The sequence below is a fragment of the Phyllopteryx taeniolatus genome, chromosome 21 (genome assembly GCF_024500385.1).
Source record: "Phyllopteryx taeniolatus isolate TA_2022b chromosome 21, UOR_Ptae_1.2, whole genome shotgun sequence".
Taxonomy (NCBI): domain Eukaryota; kingdom Metazoa; phylum Chordata; class Actinopteri; order Syngnathiformes; family Syngnathidae; genus Phyllopteryx; species Phyllopteryx taeniolatus.
Genome location: NC_084522.1, coordinates 13,462,693 through 13,481,608, shown reverse-complemented (window position 1 = coordinate 13,481,608; position 18,916 = coordinate 13,462,693). Strand labels below are relative to the sequence as shown.

General features: G+C 39.7%; 1 protein-coding gene across 4 annotated transcripts in view; it reads left to right on the top strand.

The window, feature by feature from the left end:
* rbms3 (RNA binding motif, single stranded interacting protein) overlaps positions 1-18,916 on the top strand; it is a 398,433-nt gene that overhangs the window by 316,293 nt on the left and 63,224 nt on the right. The window lies entirely within an intron of this gene.

The following is an 18,916-nucleotide window of genomic DNA, read 5'->3' as shown; positions in this document are numbered from 1 at the left end:
GGGGGCTGAGGAGCCATGTAGTCAGGGTGTATCAAATTTCATGCTGCAACGAAAATGGCCTTGGAGATCAAGGATTATACAGCAGATTTCCAAGTCGAGCTGCTATTGATTCACGGTGCCCCTGGTGAACTCCACATTGTAGCATCTTCATGTAAGCTTTTAAATGCTGCTGCCTCGTATGTATCCACCCCCCCCACCTCAGATCCACAATCAATGATCGTCTAAAAATGGCCATTTGTTTTTCTATCGCAACAATTCAAACAATTTCCTCCATCTCAACAATTTACAGAAAATGGTGTTTATAGATATATATATATGTATGTTAACTTGCTTATATTTTAGAATGCAATTTCAGTAGAAATTGTGTGTAATTAGTAAAGAGCTGACACTAAACTGAGATACTCTGGCATTAAACGGTGTTAAACTTGAGTGTAGAATCTGTGGTTTGAACTTGAAATGGTTTGATGAGGCTCAAGAAATGTGGAAGATGGAGGTAAATATGCAAAATATTTCTTAATTTGGGAATTTTTGATTTGGGAATTTCATTGATAAAATATGGTAATTTGGAGAATATTTAAAAAATATTGTATAAATCCTAAATTAGCTATGTACACAGTTCAAAGTTGGAATGTGAACGTTAAGAAAACTTTTCTTTGAACGTCTTATTTATTCGAATGTTTTGTGTGCGTGTGAAACGTGTAATTGTGGGAAAAGTGGAAATTTTGGAAACGTGTGTATGCTCTTCAAATGTCACACAATAACATATTCTGGATTATGGTATTTAAAGAGGTTACCTGTTGTACAAGATCTCTTGTCAAAAAGTGAAATTTTTTTCATGTTTAATTCATAGTTGTTTCTCATAGGAAAGTGGCTACTACTCTATAGTTAGTATCTTATAAATTTTCTCTAATATTTTAATTTTATTTAGCTGTACCTTTCTATTTGCATAACTCCAAAACAAAACCTGCTTAAACAAGATATGAAGTATTAAAATGAGATATGCACTTAACCCAGTGCCGTCTCAGGTTTATAGCTTGCTTCTTATCTATCTTTTTCTATTTATATCAGCTTTGAAGTGAGCTACATCCACGTAATTAACTGCATTCATCAGCAGAGACAATATTAGCTCGACCAGTAGAGTAGAATTCTTGGCACCCCTCTGTGATTTCATGCACTCTCCCTCTCTCTCCCCAGTCTGTAGCAGTAAATTAAAAGTTTGTCTAGTCCTGCTATTCAGCCATCTGTTCTTCAACGTCTGAACTCCCTCTTGTTTCCTTTCCAGTAAGAAAGTTAAGTGTTCAAGGCTCCAGCCTTCCTGTGCAGAGTTTGCATGGTCTCACCGTGCTTACGTGGGAACTCCAAATTGCCAATTGGTGTGGATGTGAGGGTGAATGGTTATTTATTTATATGTACGCTGCGATTGGCTGGCGACCAATCCAGGGTGTAAACTGCCTCTCACCCAAAGTCAGATTTATTGATATCGTCTTCCAGAGTTAAACTGTCACCATCTTAAAAGCTTCATTTACTGTACAGAAAATATTTTAAACCACATTCTACTGCCATAAAATTTAAAAAAAACTTCCTCAATGTAGAATAAAATTATATAAATGTAAAATACAATTACCAATCACAAATAATAACACAAAAAAACTAAAGATGCTAATATTTTAGCATAATCAATGATGATGTAAGTGGAAGAATAAGTTAACTGTTGTTGATGGTACAACTTAAAAATTATACCTTCCTACCTAACTTCCAGTTTTAGTTTTTGTTTGTTTGTTTTTCAAATCAACAATTCCCCACACAAATAAATAAAACACATGATAAAAGAGATTCCAGTGAGTGTTGCGAGCTGGTAACTGGAAAAAGGCGCATAATTGGGTAAAATCAACCATGGGGAGTGCTAGATATTCGCTCGCAAGGAGGAAGCATGTCAAAATCCTCTCTGTTCTCGAAGCCATTACAAACGAGTGGATTATCCAGGAGACCCCTGTTGCGACAGCGAATGGGAACGATGAGTGGGAGCCGCTCCTCTTCAGCATTATCTAAATAACAGGCCGGGGAATTCAATAAGTGCCGGCCTCATCAGACCTCATCAGCTCCCCCAATTAGGCTGCTCCTCATGGCGGCTGGTGGGACGGTTGCCTTTGGTGACAGATGAGAGCCGATTCGATGGTGTGCTTGGCTAGGCTGCGAACGGTGCTCGCTCACGTTCTTATTTTTTGCATCATAGGCTTCTATTATTCTCGTCTCGGGGTGTTCATTCATGGTCCACATTGAGAATGCAGCCCACTTTCACTGTCCTTGATCTAGCAATGACGACTCCTTGACAGACAAGTCTTCAACTTTGCAGGAAGAAGCAGTATGTTTTAGCTCGCCAGGGCTTGGGAAGCTACGAGATATCGATGTTCCCCTCCCACATTTACCGCTCAGTGTTTCCCCAAGGGTCAGGACACGTGGAGAACGTGGCTCTCCCTTATTGATTGCAATCCATTAATGCCGAACGGGAAAAACAAAGCCTTTCATTACATCTGAGAAATGCAGCAGACTCAAAAGGTTTTCTTTTTCTGACTATTGCCCTGATTTATATCATTATTGTGATGCATACACTGCAAAAACTCACTCTTACCAAGAACATTTGTCTTATTTCTTGTCAAAACTAATCTGAATAGGGCTCATCATATAATAAGTAACTTTTTGTGAGACAGTGTCCAATTGTTTCAAGCTAATTTTTACTTAAACTAATGATTCGTATCATTAGAAGGTCAGAAGAAAAAATATTCTTGGTAAGCTTTTGCATTTTTGCATTGCAGTAGGGTTTGAATCGACTGGTCGACTAGTCGATGGGTCAACTTTGCCACTCCGTAATGACCGTTATAGCTTGAGGTTGACTAATTGCCACTCACGTATTTCACATACGCCTTGCTTAAATCAACAAGTGGTTGGTTCGCGCAGTAATGTAGCAGCAGGGGCTCAAGCTTGTGTAAATATTTTATTACAATTGAGACCGGTAGCAGGGTCACTTGGAAAATATGCAAGTCTACCTTCAAATGTAAGAAAAACACAAGTGCTATGAGGTTTGCATCAGCTTGGATCTCTTCAGGGTCTCAAATATCTGCTCTTATAAAACCTATGCAAAAATCAATGTAACACAAGTAAGGTTTGCCACAATACATTATTGAAAGCCATTCCCTCCTTCATTTTTAAAAACTGTATGCTATTCTTATGTACCGTAGCAAGTAGCGACCCTATAGCTGTGTTGCGTGAATTGGTGTTAGCCTTGTTCAAATTCCAACTGTACCTTGAAGGTATCTGAATCTGACTGGATGAGCCAGTGTCTGAATGTGACTGATGACTGAGGACAGCAGGGAGAGTGAGTGAGTGAGTGAGCGAACGTGTGTTTGGAGGCATGTAGAGTGGGTTGTCATCGATTAGTCGACTCCACTATCGTCATTTTGGCGACGGCTACAAAAAAATCTGAAGTCATTCAACCCCTAACATAGCCACTAAAGCTGATGAATAAATAAAGGGTACAGAAAAGTTAAGTATTCCCACAATGGGAATAGACAGCCCTCAAACATCTGGGGTGTTTAATCATAGGCAAGTAGAAACAAAAACTATCAAAGAAGATAAAGTAAGATTTTGCTCTAATCCCTAGAATAAATATGGCTGTGTTCCCAAAGGATAACTAACTTTTTTTGCAATAAAAATGCAGCCACAATTGTCATGCGCTTAGTGAGGAATTAATTTAACAGTATTTTCATTATTCTATGTGTAATTCACAGTGGTGTACACAGCATTAAATCATCCTGAATCGTGTTTTTATTTATTTTTTTTACGATTTTGGCTGCCTAATTTACTATAAAAGTGGAACCTCTTAGTATTATGCAGTGCAGCACTAGCGAATGTCATCCTCATTATTAAACATTAGTAGTAGTAGTACTTTAAAATTGTGCAGAATGATATAATTGTTATTCAGCTATAATCCGGGTGTAGCTAATTTCATGGCCTGTGAGCGTATAATCATTTTTTAGTTTATGTCTGCAATCAACTGTACCACACACACCTCGTGATGTTGTGAAATAAAGATGGGCAACTTGATACCTTCCGTTGTGTTTCTTTAAACTGACTTAAGAACAGCATGTCACTGTTACCATCTGGTGATGACTGTCTGAGACGAGCGCACACAACATAACATGTATGTTATGTGGTTTTTGGAAAGTGAAGTTTGTATCAAGTGTGTTTGTGAACAAAGAGAATGCCTACAATGGAATGAAATATGACTCTCCATGATTTCTAATGCAGTTTAAAGTTGAAAAGCGCATCTTCTATCTGACAAAAAGGAAGACAAAACGATTGGACGTGGTCTAACTGCTTTGACGCAATGTCATGACATCATTGCCACCTCCTTACCTTGCTGTCAATGATCTCCAGTCTAGTGGAACCTCCAAAGTAGAACACGGTTTGTTTTGGGATGTTGCTTTACTGATATTTGCTCAGATTTTGAAACTATTTTTCTCATAGGAGATAATGAATATGGAAATACAGTATGCTGTTCCAAAGTTGAACTGTGATTACTGTAGAATCTTTCAATACCTATACAAGTACTTTTTTTTCAACATTTTAATATTTTTAACTGCCATACGTATACAAGAATAAAGCCCTCTTTATAGTCCTGTTGAAACCAGCCTATTTACACTGGGGGAAAAAATACTTTGAATTGACCTAATTTGAACATGTACATCGGTTGCACACAATTAAAATGTGTTAAACTAACATATATCATTTGATTATTTTAAAGGAAATAATGGCATAATTACATGTTTACCACATTTTAATCATGCGCAACTGGAAATTAAGAACTTTTTTTTTCAGTGTACATGGAACTGTCCCTTCTCATGCAAATGAGCCACTGCTCACGCCGCCCCCACCTGCTTTTGCTGCAGCGTGTGTCAATGAGAGTACGACTTTGTTAGCGTGGTGAACAAGGGCAGAGCTAAGGCGTTTTTAGTGGCTATTTGTGCCCTAGCCCTTCGTCTGAAGAAAAAAGTGACAGAAAAGACAGTAAAAGCATCGATTTTATTTTCACTTGTCGCTAAAATGCAGATCCAAGCATGTGCATCTCCAAACACACTGTCTGTCACAATGGTGCAAAAAATTTGAACGGCTTGTGTAAAAACATGTTCTTGAAAACAATCTATTTTCCACAATATGTCCTAAAAGGATGACTTTAAAGGTCTGATCCACTTAAGGGATCTCGCCAGCTAATGGCAGAAGCACTGACCAGCAACGTTCAAGTTAGTAGTCCATCTTATGCTGCTAACATACACAACGTGAACAACACCATCCCAAAGTAGTGTTCAATGGCTAATTTAACATTGTTTACACTGTCATTGCTTACAATTGTAGAATGCGGCAGCTCGCTGGCAGCTAGCAGCTAGCTGCTCGGCACCTGGCCTCTCGCACCAGGCCAGCCGGCTGGCGAATGAGTGCCCGGTTGGATCGCGACAGCCAGTGGACTCCTTCTTAAAGGCAGTTTAATAGGTGAAAATGAATCTGCACTCTTACCTGCGATAGTCCTGCAAACAAAAATTGGTTTTAGTTCCCCTAAAAGGCAAAGTTGACACTGTTCCTGGTGACCATTGCAGAGATGGTATACAGTGCATATGCCCCCCTGCGCTAACGCCGACTTGGGAGCTGAGCCAGGCAGGGGGGCTTCCCTTGACAGTGCCGGGGCAACAAACGTGCTCCAAAACCATGCACGTCTCATTCGTAGGCAGTCGACAGAATGTGACAAAACGTCAGGGACCCCATCAGAACTTGACGGGTTGGAAGGGAACATACTGGCATCCATGGTAGATACCTAATGAGAAAACTTTGTAAAATTGTAATACGGTAAGAAAAAAAGGTCAGCAAAAATGATTTATGGTTTGGGATTTTTTTAAATAAAGGAGCAGATCATTGTCATTTGTCATCATGATTTGTCTTTTTTTTTTTTTTTTTTTTTTTTTCCGTAGACCTGCTGTGTTAATCACAATGTGTTACTTAATATCCGATATCCAATTACCTTAATCACATGAGTCCAAAGGCAGTGCTCCGTTGTGGTCAGACTGGAGGACAAAGAGGCAGTTCATTTTCACGTCTGGGTGAGGCACACCCAGGTTGAGAGCGTTTTTGAGATTATCATAGCGAGAGAGAGTAAATAAGGGAAATCGAATGAGACTGCTCAAATAATGTAGCATGCATTTTCAATCGTGATTGTCAGGCTACCATACTATATGATCTTCATTATGAGAAAACATTGCTTTATACCACCTACCTGAAATAATTCTAGTATGTACATTCTATATTTAGAATAAAGAGCTGATCAAAAGAATGAAAGCTTTATATAGTCTGTTAACAAATGTAAGCCAGACTCAGTCAAATGAAAAAGGCCCAATACGTAAAAGCAAAGAGATCATGAAGATCATGCAGATGACAACGGGAGTGGAAAATTAGATTTTTATGAGATCAAATGGCAGACAAATATCGAACAGGTCTTCCCACACCTCCTTGTGTGTGTGCGTAGCTGCTCTTTCGGAAGAGAAACAAAACTAAGAGAGCTGCACCTGCAGCCTCTGTCAGCTGGTGGCTTGCTCCTTTCAACGCAACGTTAATTGCAGGCTGCGCAACTCTCCGCTGACGGCCGATACGTTGTCCGTACAGCCAAGCAAATTTTCCCCACACATACTGTAGCCGCTCTCCTTTCTCACAACGTCACTTGATCCCCAATCAGCCATGCTGGCACTCAATCGATCCCTGATCAGCTATGGTAAAGAGAGAGACTGTGTGTTCCCATCTTAATATTCAACTGGCCTCCTTCATTGACCATAAAACAACAACATGGCCAACACTGACTGTCAATCACCAGTGACATAATTGATCTGACTGGTCATGCTGCAATAAGCTTGTGCCCTCAGCCCACACTATAGCCAGGCTATGGCGTATTGATCACGTCTGAATATAGTATTGAGGGATCTTTATTGGTAATTCATTTATCGTGCTGTAATTTCATTTTCTTTCCTGTCTATATCATTCTTACTGGACGTTCAATGGTAGGAAACAGAGTTACCCCACAAGAGTCCACTGCTTTTTTTTTTTTTTTTTTTTTTTTAATACACCATTGCTGCTGCTTCTTGCATTCATTTTCAAGCATATTTCCTGCCTCTGTTGAGCTGTCATAATCAATTTACAGGCAGAGGTATCGTAAAGGTTAAGTGAAAAGTCATTTTGAATCCCTGAACCAGCGCTGGTCATAGATGGGAAGCAAGGTACCATTTAGATAGGCCCCTAAAATCCAATTTTTCGTTTGATTTCCTCTTCGGCCAACAATAGAGGCTTGTTTGAAATGCACCTTGGGTGTGAATTTGCGTAACTCTTTAAATGTCAAGCAATGCTGCCCCAAAAATAGCATGCATGATGGACAAAAGCTTGTCTTTAAAAATACAGCGATCGAGGGCTTCGACTAAGGAACAGCAATCTAGCGCTTTGACTAACGATTGTTACGATTAATCTGTCAATTATTTTTTTTTATTAATCAATGAATTTGAGAAAAAGAAAATAAAATTTCACCCCTTTTATTCAAAAACAGGACATTATCTCAAATTGACATAGCAGAAAATGCACACACGTACAATGGTGTGAAAAAATGTTTGCCCCCTTCTTGAATTTTGCTTGTTTTTTTACATGTTTGCAACAGTTAAATGTTTCCCATCATCAAAGAAATTTAAATAGTAGTCAAAGAATTATTAAATTATTAAGGGAGAGAGAAAAATCAAAACCTACATGGCCCTGTGTGAAAAAGTGTGCCCCACCTCTAAAATACACTAACTGTGGTTTATCATACCCGAGTTTAATTTCTCTAGCAAATCCCGGGCCTGGTACTGCCACACCTTTCTCAATCAAGAAGTAGCTTAAATAGTACTTGCTTGACAAAGTAGACCAAAAGATCCTCAAAAGCTAGACATCATGCCGAGATCTAAAGAGTTTCAGGAATAGATGAGAAAGTGATGAGAAAGCTGGCGAAAATTACCCCAAGTGTGCAGCAACGACTCATCCAAGAGGACACAAAAGACCCCACAACAACGTCCAAAGAACCACAGGTCTCACTTGCCTCAGTTAAGGTCACTGTTCATGACTCCACCATGAGAAAGAGACTGGACAAAAATGGGCTGCATAGTGGAGTTCCATGACGAAAACCACCGCTCAGCAAAACGAACATCAAGGCTCGTCTGAATTTTGCCAGAAAACATCTTGAATGAGCCCTAAGAAATTTGGGAAAATACTGCGGTCTGACAAGACAAAAGTTGAAGTTTTTGAAAGGTGTGTGTCCCATTACTTGGTGTAAAAGTAGCACTGCATTTCAGAAAAGGAACATCATACCAACAGTAAAGTATGATGGTGGTGGTGTGAAGGTCTGGGGCTGTTTTGCTGCTTCAGGACCTGGAAGGCTTGCTGTGATAAATGGAATCAGGAATTCTGCTGTCTCCCCAAAAAATTCTGAAGGAGAATTTCCAGCCATCTGTTCATGACCTCAAGCTGTAACGAAGTTGAGTTCTGCAGCAGGACAGTGATCCAAAACACATCAGCAAGTCCACCTCTGAATAGCTGAAGACAAAGATGAGTGGGCCAAAATTCCTCCACAACGCTGTAAGAGACTCATTGCAAGTTATCGCAAAAGCTTGATTGCAGTTGCTGCAAAAGCTTGATTGCAGTTGCTGCTAAGGGTTTTTTAAACAAATTTCGAACAACTATACATGAAGCTGCACAAAACTGATTGTCCTGATTGGGATTGCAAGTGTGCTATCCCATCTTATTTTAGTCTGCCTTCTATTGAATGTCAGCCAAGTTCTCTATGGTTTACTTGCAAGCTGATTTATTCTGTTTCTGCAACAATGCCATCAATATTCTGACAAATGTTTGCTGTAGGTCAGGTAGATGGGCAGTTACACTGAATTACAATCTGTATGATTCATATCTGTAGATGGGAGGTTTCACAGGTCACTGGAGGCGTCGGCAGTGCTATTATACTGGGCTAACAGGGACAGGGTTAGTTTCAGCGTCAGCCCACACAGGCAGTGACACAGACAGGAGAAACACAAGAGAAGCCCCCAGGCGCACTCTGTCCACCGCAGCTAAAACTGTCTGAGAACAAAAAGACCAAAAAAAATAGAGACTTCAATATTGTGGTTTTGCACCTTTCTTATAATTTTTTTTTTTTTTTAGGGGGTGTATTTTTATAGTTTTGACTCATGTAAAAAAATATTTAAGCAACTAAGAGATGTAATATTTTTTCAATTGTGTCATCTATCCATAAAGTGAAAATGTCTACTTTAAGATCAGTTGCACAGAAAATATTTTTTTTTTTCATTTTTTGGGTTGCAGCATTATGACCACTTACTATATGTTGGGGTAGCTTGGAAATTGAGTCTCTCATATAGCTAACATAACCAAAATATCAGAAACAGCAGTATCTCACTGCAGTAAAATGTATTATTATCTTGGTAAAGGCATACTATGTGATACAGCTTGAGTTATCGTACTTGACTGATCAAATGTCAAGTGTGAACAATGCTTTCTCATAAAATACATTCTATTCTGGCTTCTTTTTTTTCATTTAAATGTGCAACTCATTTGAAAGTACACATTTAATAATGGTGTTGTATGGCGTAAGGACCTGATAAACATTTAAAACTTGTCATGCTGCCATAGTCAGGTTTTTATTTCTTAATAAGGTCCTCACCATCCATACTTTTTTTGTGCGTAGCAGTGAGTATAATCTCAAATTATTGTGCCCAATTCAGATTACTATACATCAATTTAGTCTCAAAACCATTGTTATTGTATGGTCGAATCCCAATATCCCAAACTAATATCAACCATATACTGTTATCATAAACTACTATATTTAGGCGTCGTACCCATTATGCAATCATTGATTAGCAGTGCGAAAATATCTACAGTATGTGAGAAAATCTAATTGTGAAGTCTGAGAAGGAGCATCTAAGAGTCATTTGATTCAATGTGGTATAGATTTTTTGCTTTGGAAGAACACTGGCTATCTCTAGATACAATGCAATATGTCTATAATCCATATTTTGAGTGTCCCTGAGGCTGTACAATTTGAAAATCAACCAAAATCTGTTAAAAAATACACCTCTAAAGTTGCACAACAATCCAGAGTTCAAACGGCTGTGCCTGTTTCAGTTGCAGCCTGAATCAAAGCACATTAGATTTCAATGTGCCATCGTCAAAAATATCTATGGATTATTTATCCTTTACCAATTCCGGTTTCAACTGTAGTAAAGAAAGCAAGTATATTAAATTTGATTAATCAGATCTCAAAAGCCAAAATTAAAACTCCGCATTCTATTTTGAGAACAAACAAATAACTTTGCTGAAAGATTGGATTGGATAGTTTATGCACGGAATAGTTTTTCTATTTTGCGCAACATACTTGTACAAATGTCTTTTTCTTGTACTATCTTTGTATTTCCTGTATCCACTATTGCTGCTGATAAGATGCAAATTTCCCCTTTGTAAGATTAATGAAGCTTTATCTTATAAATATTATATTAAAAATACTTTGAACCTTATAGGCCCCTGTTCGCAGGTGACACACTAATTGAGTTTGGCTTTCCGGTTACGGTCCTGTGTGATTATAGTTTTATTGTGTATTATTTTCTCTGCAGACACTTATTAATTTGCCTGCTATTTTGATCCTCAAAGCTGGTTACTCTCTGCTATAACGTGATTTCAGCCAGACCTATGTGAGAAGTATACTGCATCATCCAATCACTTATTTTGGTGTTTGGCTACTACAAACATGTCACAGTAGTTTCTGCGTCTTTTTCCTCATCCTCCAGTAATGATAACGATACTTGTCAGAAGTGTAGCTTATTCGCTGCCATGGAATCTGGAATCTTACCTGCGTTGACACCTGATGCAAACCAAACTTTTGACTCTGGGACTCTGTATTGTTTTTGTTTTTTTGCTGCCTTAGTGAACACAACCATGCGCTGGCCATGATTTTTGCTTGCATCATCACGACATCTTGTTTAGACCGTGTTTTCTCGGCAACAAAAGTCTTTCGGCCGAAAACCGAAAATCCACTTTCGGGCCATTTTCAGCCAAAAACATTCGGTGACCGAATTTTCGGTGCATCCCGATCTGTTATGGATGACATCACACAACACATCAGCATGTATCATGATACGGCAGCAATCTTGTGAGACTTTAGCTCAGTGAGCGCTGTGAGTAAATGTATTTGCTTTGTCTTTGTATTTTGTGATTCCGCCACAGTGCGATACCCGTGATGACACCCATAGAATCGGAAATTGTGAAAACGCATTGCACTTGTCCTGGCTGCTCAGTAGGATAGGTTTACAAGATAGTTATAAAAGAAAACAGAGAAGTATATTGCATAAAGGTTCTAATCTCCTTCTCATAAAGGTTCAATATGTGTTTTATTGTTTTTCTGTCTTACTGTTAACTAATATTAGTGATATAATGTATGTATGTACCTGTGTGATATAAGTGAAACGTATCAAGGTGACTTAGCAAGTACTAATCCCTGGTTTACTGGAAAAGCTCCACCAGACTAAGTGAGTTGACTTGACTTACTACTTGATTCTTGTTGAAACGCATGGCTGGATGTCAATTGTGTTGTTATCTTAGCTGGGATGTTAGTTTGACTCCACGACCACAAATAGTGTTTTCTCTCTCATACTATTCTAATTTTGAGCCAAGTACAATGTGGTTACATGTAATTGCCACGCTGGGCAGCTGTGTAAAGTGGCCAATTTTACTGGAACTAAGATGTTGGCGTTATGGGCCAGCATGTGTGTGGCTCCAGCAATAAGTCATGGGCCCTTTTTAAAAAGAGGAACTGACAACAGAAACTATACTGTACTGTTCTGTTTGAATGTAATGATGTTGGCACATTCTGCTTTAAATGTTCCTTTGTACATCAAATTTCCGGGATCGATGGCTGTAAGATGGTGAAGGTCTACTCTTTCACACACCTCTTTTTGGTGCATGATCACTATGGAAGTGTAACATGCTGAATGAGCTAAAAAATTAAGCTTACCACTCATGGGAGACACAGATACTGTCGAGATAGATAGATAGATAGATAGATGCAATTGTGGGAGATGGAAAGCGACGATAGGAGATGGATTAGCATGTCAGCAGTAACCTACATCACATCACTCTTCAAGTGTTGCAACAGCTCATCGATCGCTCTGCCACCCACGTTCCTGGCTCTTGCCTTCCTGTAATCCATAATATCATATCAGGTTTGAAGTGGCTGGTGTGCTGTAGGGGCCCTCTATGGGAAATTTGGAGTCATGGCAGATCAATAGCAATACAGCAGAATGTGGACTAGAATCATTATGCTGGTCCATCTGCCCATCCACACAAGGACGACATGCAAACTCCACCGCACTACCTCCTCAGCTGAGATTCGAACCAGGACTTCCTCATTGTGAGGCAGACCACTACTACTACTAGTCCACTCTACTGCCTGATCGCCTATCGAACGTAGAAGAAAAACAAATCGTCTCACTATGCCTCTATCATGACAATGTCTCCCCCTCACTCGTCTTTGTCACACTCTCAGCCATGTTCCCCTCTCAGCGCCACATTCCATTTATCGGGCCATGTCACTGAGCCCCGTGTGTCATCCCTGTCAGCCAAACCTCTTGCGGACTCTTTTAATTTCCATGTTGAAGGATGAGAGGACAGTGTGGCCCTTGTGAGGAGTATCGACTGTGATCCGTCAGAGGTGCGCCTTTAGGGCTCCGGCTGTTACCAGCCTTTCTTCTCAAGTTGGGGACCATTCTGCATCCTCTTAAATAGAAAATGGCATCATTACGTTGTAACAAGTAGAACGTTTTTTTATGTGACTTTTTCCAGATAAGTCGGTTGTATATAACGGAGTGGTACCATCTCAACACATTTTAACATTTCAATGCATTATCTCACTTAACCCTATGAGCAAAACAGGTCCAATGACAAATGTCATTTGTTGGATCATTTCAAACACATTTAATAGATGTTTATCCTATGCATACAGAAACATAAATCTCTCACCCTGTTGGGCTCCAAGTAAATGGAAACAATTACATGTTTGTTTACGTCACGAGGTTGCTTGATGTTTGGTGTAAGTGGGACGGCAGCTACTGTGTTAATAAGAAGACCTTGTACAGTATGCGTCTTGTGTGTGTCTGCACTGTACAGTCTCTCCTCTTTGTTGAAATGAAGAAACTAGTAAGTGTTGTCTTCCGGTGTTAAAATTGCAGCAATACAGAAAATATTGCAGCAGATGTCTACATAAACATCTCATAATTCTTATGGACGAATTTGGTGTGTGAGATCTTATTCTGTGTGCAACACTGTGTCCCCAGTAATTTGCCATTCAAGCAGTGTACTTGTCATGCTTAGTATATGCAATTTATTAGTCTGGCTTCAAGGCACTAACGATTGGGATCTTTACTGTCAGGCAAGAAATGTCCACACCAGCATAATCACGTGACGAGGAAAAGGAATCGGAACAATATGGCTGATCTACCTCGCTGTCTCTGCTAGTTATTTCAATTCAGTTGTGAAGTTTTTTTTTCTGTTTTTTTTTTTTTTTTAATGAATTATGATAACTATTTGTTGATCGTGTGGTTTAGTCGGCCTACTTTGGTGTTATAAGGGATATTGGAAGTACGTAATATTAGCACATTAGCACTTAGCAAGTGTACTATCGTTTTCCAGTTTATTGCCTACCTAAGTGGTTGGTGCCACAATTATTTCCATTTAAAATGCCACTGTGCGTGACCACTCTCATGTAAGCGCCTTGCTCGGTTAGAAGCTATTTCTAGAAATGTGTTGTTTGTAGTTTCTTCTCCTATTGTCTTTCTGTCTCTGTCTGCATCTCCCCTCCCTCTCCTTGCCATCTCTTTCCCATAAATACTGCCTCGCCAATGTGGGCAGACAGGTCAAGCTGGCTGATGGGAATCAGACAGTTGTTGATCCAATTAGAGATACCCTCGAGCAGCGTCAGAGAACATCTGAATTCCAATAAAACAATGTCTTCTTCCTTCTTCCTTATCCCTGTGCTCTCCAACACGTCCTTGCAATAAAAGCAGATCAAGCTCTCCAAATGGCTTCTCAGAAATGCTTAACTCGTATAAATTCAAGCCCAGAACCTGTGGACGCTTTGAACCACACATTTCACGAAGGTAAATTAAGTTTCCTTTGACTATAGCGTTTTGCTTAAGTGCCTAAAAGAACGTTTGTGTTCAGGCCTTGGAAAAAAAGTCAAGTAATACGGAAATCTTGTGGCTTTTCTCGCCTTGAAAATTGTTCACTAATCAAACCATCCATCCACCCATCCATCTTCTTCCGCTTGATTGCGGGGACAGCAGCCTAAGCAAAGAGGTTCTACTATACTTCCCGCTCCATGGCCACTTCCTCCAGCTCTGTGTCCAAGGCCAATCCAAGTCAGTCAAGAGACACTGGGCCTGATTTACCAAAGGTTTGCTCATGCAAAAACGAAATCCTAGAAACAAGAATTAGTGCGACATACAGGTATTCTCCATTGAGCAATGCAATTTTGGAGCTTCAAAATGAGCTTAGGGCTGACAAGAAGGAGTCATGCCATATCGCCTATGACAAACCTCCTTTCAACTCTGCATTCTTGTGCATCTCGGTCATTTTGGCGCACTGTGGCATTTGGTGCCCACCTCTCCCAAAGCAGGTTTTACGGGTGTCTTGTCCCAAGTTTTAGATGCAATGTTATGCAGGACGGGCATCCTATTGCCACACGATCAGGATGAGATAAAACAAACAATGAATGACTTTTATGCAGTTGCGGTGTTTTCTAAAATATTGGCACGATCGATTTATTTTCTGTCACTTCTGTAAGTCATATGTTTGTTTGCCTCTTTATCTAACACTTCAAATCCTATCACTTCAAACTTGATTTTGTTTTTGGTGCCTCTGCCAAATGTTCCATGTTGAAAGCCATCAGTGCTACCTAAGCGCAAGTTTAAAAAATAATAATAAAGTCATGGTCAGCTATGGTATCCATTTATTGTTATTCTGTTTACAAAAGGATGATTTCGCCCAGTTACCCATCCAGGAAACAGCAGTGACAGCACTAATGACTTACATGTATTGGGCTAATAAGTGAAGCTTGCTAAGTTTCAATTTAACTGACTAATCTATAGTACATCTGTCTGTACTTAGTGGGGCATTTTACTGGGTGCTGAAGTGTCTCTCAATGAGCAAAAATCCATTGCTGTCTCTTCAGAATCGAACCTCGTTATGTGTGGTTTTGCATGGCTGCATCTCAGAGCACACACACAATAGGGAAATGTGCATGTTATTTTTTGTAACAGCTGATCAACTTGTAACAAGTTCCGCAATAAAAAAAAAAAAAAAAAAAAAAGCTTTGTTATCCCTATTGAAAACCTCGTGAGTGACAGTAGTGGACATCTGACCTGATAACACTTTTTTCCTCATAATTTAGAATCATCAGATTGCAGTTTGATTCATAGATAATCCTTTTATATGGCCACTATGCATGTGTGACATACACTACATGGACTAAAGTAATGAGACATGCCTCTTAATCAATACATTAATCAATCAGGGGATACACAAACCAACCTCAGATGTTCCAGAATCGTAATTATTTATCATAACAACACCTTCAGAACGTTTATATACGTCCAGCTTTGTGAGTGCTGTTTGGGGGGGAAGTCATTTTCTGTTCCAGCGTTACAATGCCCAAGTGCACAAAGCAAGGTCTATATACTTTCGCTAACCAGAGGGAATCACAATGGGATGATAGTGTGATACACAACTTGATTAGTCCGCACAGAGCTCTGACCTCAACCCCCTCAAATATTTGTAATACAATATTACATACATATACAATAGAATACAAAAAATATTCGACATACAAAATCCAAGGTCTTGTCCCCACAGAATGGAAGTTGTTTTCAGTTCCTGCAGGCATAATGGCTGTTAAAATGTTCATTTTAACAGTGTTAGTTGCTGGTCTTACGGTACTGGAAAGAAATTACAGTGCCGAGAAGTGGAAAAGAGGCGACAGAAGTGGTTCTTTTTCAAAATAAAATAGTCCGCATGAATTTTAATAGAATAATTTTATCCAAATGCCAAACCACCGGTGGTTGGATTCCCCAGTGTTGGTGTTAACTGTTTATTGATCCAGATGTTTTCAGGCTGGCAGCAGGCTTATGGATGCACATACCTTTGCACACTCACATGAACACAACATCACTTCAATCTTATGTTCAATCGCTAATTTAATATGCTAAAAAAAATCACAAATTTATTGCAGAGTCGTTGATTAAAATGGTACGAACAGGGCACCGACCAGCCCGCTGAAGTCACACAACACCACTGCCATACAAAAAAAAACAAAAAAACTTTAGAAGCAAATGCTGGTCACATCATCTGCCCAAACTATTTTTTAAATGAACCGAAAATTACTCCCGAGTCTATTTTAAGGGGTATTTTTTTCTGCAGACATTGTTTTTAAGTCCAGAACTATGGAATAAGTGCCAATGTTCACAGCGGCAGAGAGGTCCTTAAATCACAGCCCAGTAAAAAGTCTCTTCCAGCGTGTCATTGAGGTTCGTGACACCAACTTGATGTTTACAAACTTTAGTTAGACCTTGAAATATCTGCTAATGCTCTATCCTCAACAGATCCATTTCAGCCTTGTTTAATTATTGTAATAAATCATTTAAATTCCTATGAAGTAAACCAGCCGGCACGGCGGACGACTGATTAGCACATCTGCCTCACAGTTCTGAGGAGTGGGGTTCAAATCCCGGCCCCCCCTGTGTGGAGTTTGCATGTCCCCCCCCCCCGTGCCTGAGTGGGTTTTCTCCGGGCACTCCGGTTTCCTCCCACATCCCCAAAACATGCGTGGTAGGCTTTTTGAAGACTCTAAAATGTGAATGTGTGCGCGAATGGTGGTTTGGCGACCGGTTCAGGGTGTACCCCGCGACCCTTGTGAGGATGAAGCGATACAGAAAATGGATGGATGAAGTAAAGCACACTAATCCTCTTTCAGCACCATTGGCATTGGCGTACCAGTTGAAAAAGTTAAGTACGATTCACTTGTATAGCGGGGAGCGCGGGATACATGGTCTGTTGATAGGTCAGCAGAGAATCACTGTTTATGTTGCTTGTTCAGCAATGTACCATGGAGCATTGCTCTTATTTGTTTAATTATTGGGTGAGTTACATGCTGCCTCTCTGTATGATGTCACACTATGTACTGTACATAGCTGCTGCAGCGATCACCATCCCTTCTGCACATCCCACTGTGGAAATGCAAACTTGATCAGACATGCTAACTCCACACAGGAAGGCCCAGGCTGAGAGTCGAACCCTGTACCGCAGAACTGTGAAGCAGAGCAGCTAACAGCTTGTTTACCGTGCTGGCAGAATGTCTCAAAATGTGGCTCCTCTAACTGAAGTAAAACAAATGTATCCACCAATCATTTTAGCTCATTCATGCCCAAATTATTTCATTAAGCTGCACCAGTCCCTTGTCATATGCTTGCCTCACTTTGATTGGTGATTTATTGTCCTCAATTTATACAGCATAATTGATTTTTTTTTCTCCAGAAATGTGATACATTATTGCTATCAAGGCCGCCACCTAACATCTGTGAGTGGAGATTAAAGCGTCAGCAGTTCTTTCTGTTGGTGTCATCTCTGGCCCAACCACAGCGAAATGTCCCCGCGTTGTCACGAGTCGCCAGGCTCCTAATGCCAATGTGATGACAGGAGAGCTGTCAGGTCCCTTATAGGCCAACAGGTGCATTGCAGCACTGTTTGGATAAGCTCACTGACTCGGTGTGCGCTGTCCTGCAGCTCAGGTGCTCCGAGGTATTGGCCATGTCATCCGATGCCAGAGCTACCCGCCTCCAGTTGCCATTTTATGAGCTTTTCCAGCCTTGCTGATCCAGATGGCGAAGTGAAAAAGGTTACGCTCCCAAGCTGAGGAAACCATCCATTTCTCAAGAGAAATTATCATGATAACTGGTTTCTCTTTTTTTTTTTTCTTTGCTTGGTTTACAGAATTTCCTTCGTCTCAATGGAACAGTGTTTCAACTGAAAAACATGCGTGTTCACGCAAAAACACGTGCAGCATGAGCATGAAATTGCAAAAATGTGAAAATGGGTCTCAAAGTGAAAATATTGGAAAATGGCATGTTACTTTCAATAGATTTCAATAGTTTCTCATGCGTTAAATATATCGGTTTGGATGGTGATTAAGTCAAGTCACTGTTTGGAATGGAAATTTGAAGATTATTAATTTCACTGGGAAAACAATATGTGTTTTGTTTGCATTTTTCAGTGGCAGAAACCTTTTTTTTGTTGTACCTTAATATATTTATAGCTTATATTCCCACAATAATGATGTAATGCCTTGTTTGGGCGGGGAAAAAAAGCATGGTAAACCACCCTTCTTCACATCGTATAACACAGCTGTAACAAAGATATTAAAAACAAATATTGCACTTTAACAATCTTTAAAATAGACTTATACAAGCCTTTGCCCTGCTATCCTGTTTTTACTTGCACAAGACATGACACCCCCTTTAGGAAGCAGCCTGGTGTTGAAATTTCACTATTGGCTGGTTGCTGCATAACGGTGTTGATGAATGTTTGACCAATTAAATTTCTCGGAATTGATCAAAAACATGTTGATGAGCAATTGGGAATGACTCATGAAATGTGTAATTACTTTGCAAATAATGTCAGGTCATCGTAGGAGGAGACATTATTGTTTTTAATCGTGTAACATTCTCATTTCACATTAATAACTGCTTTAACTCAA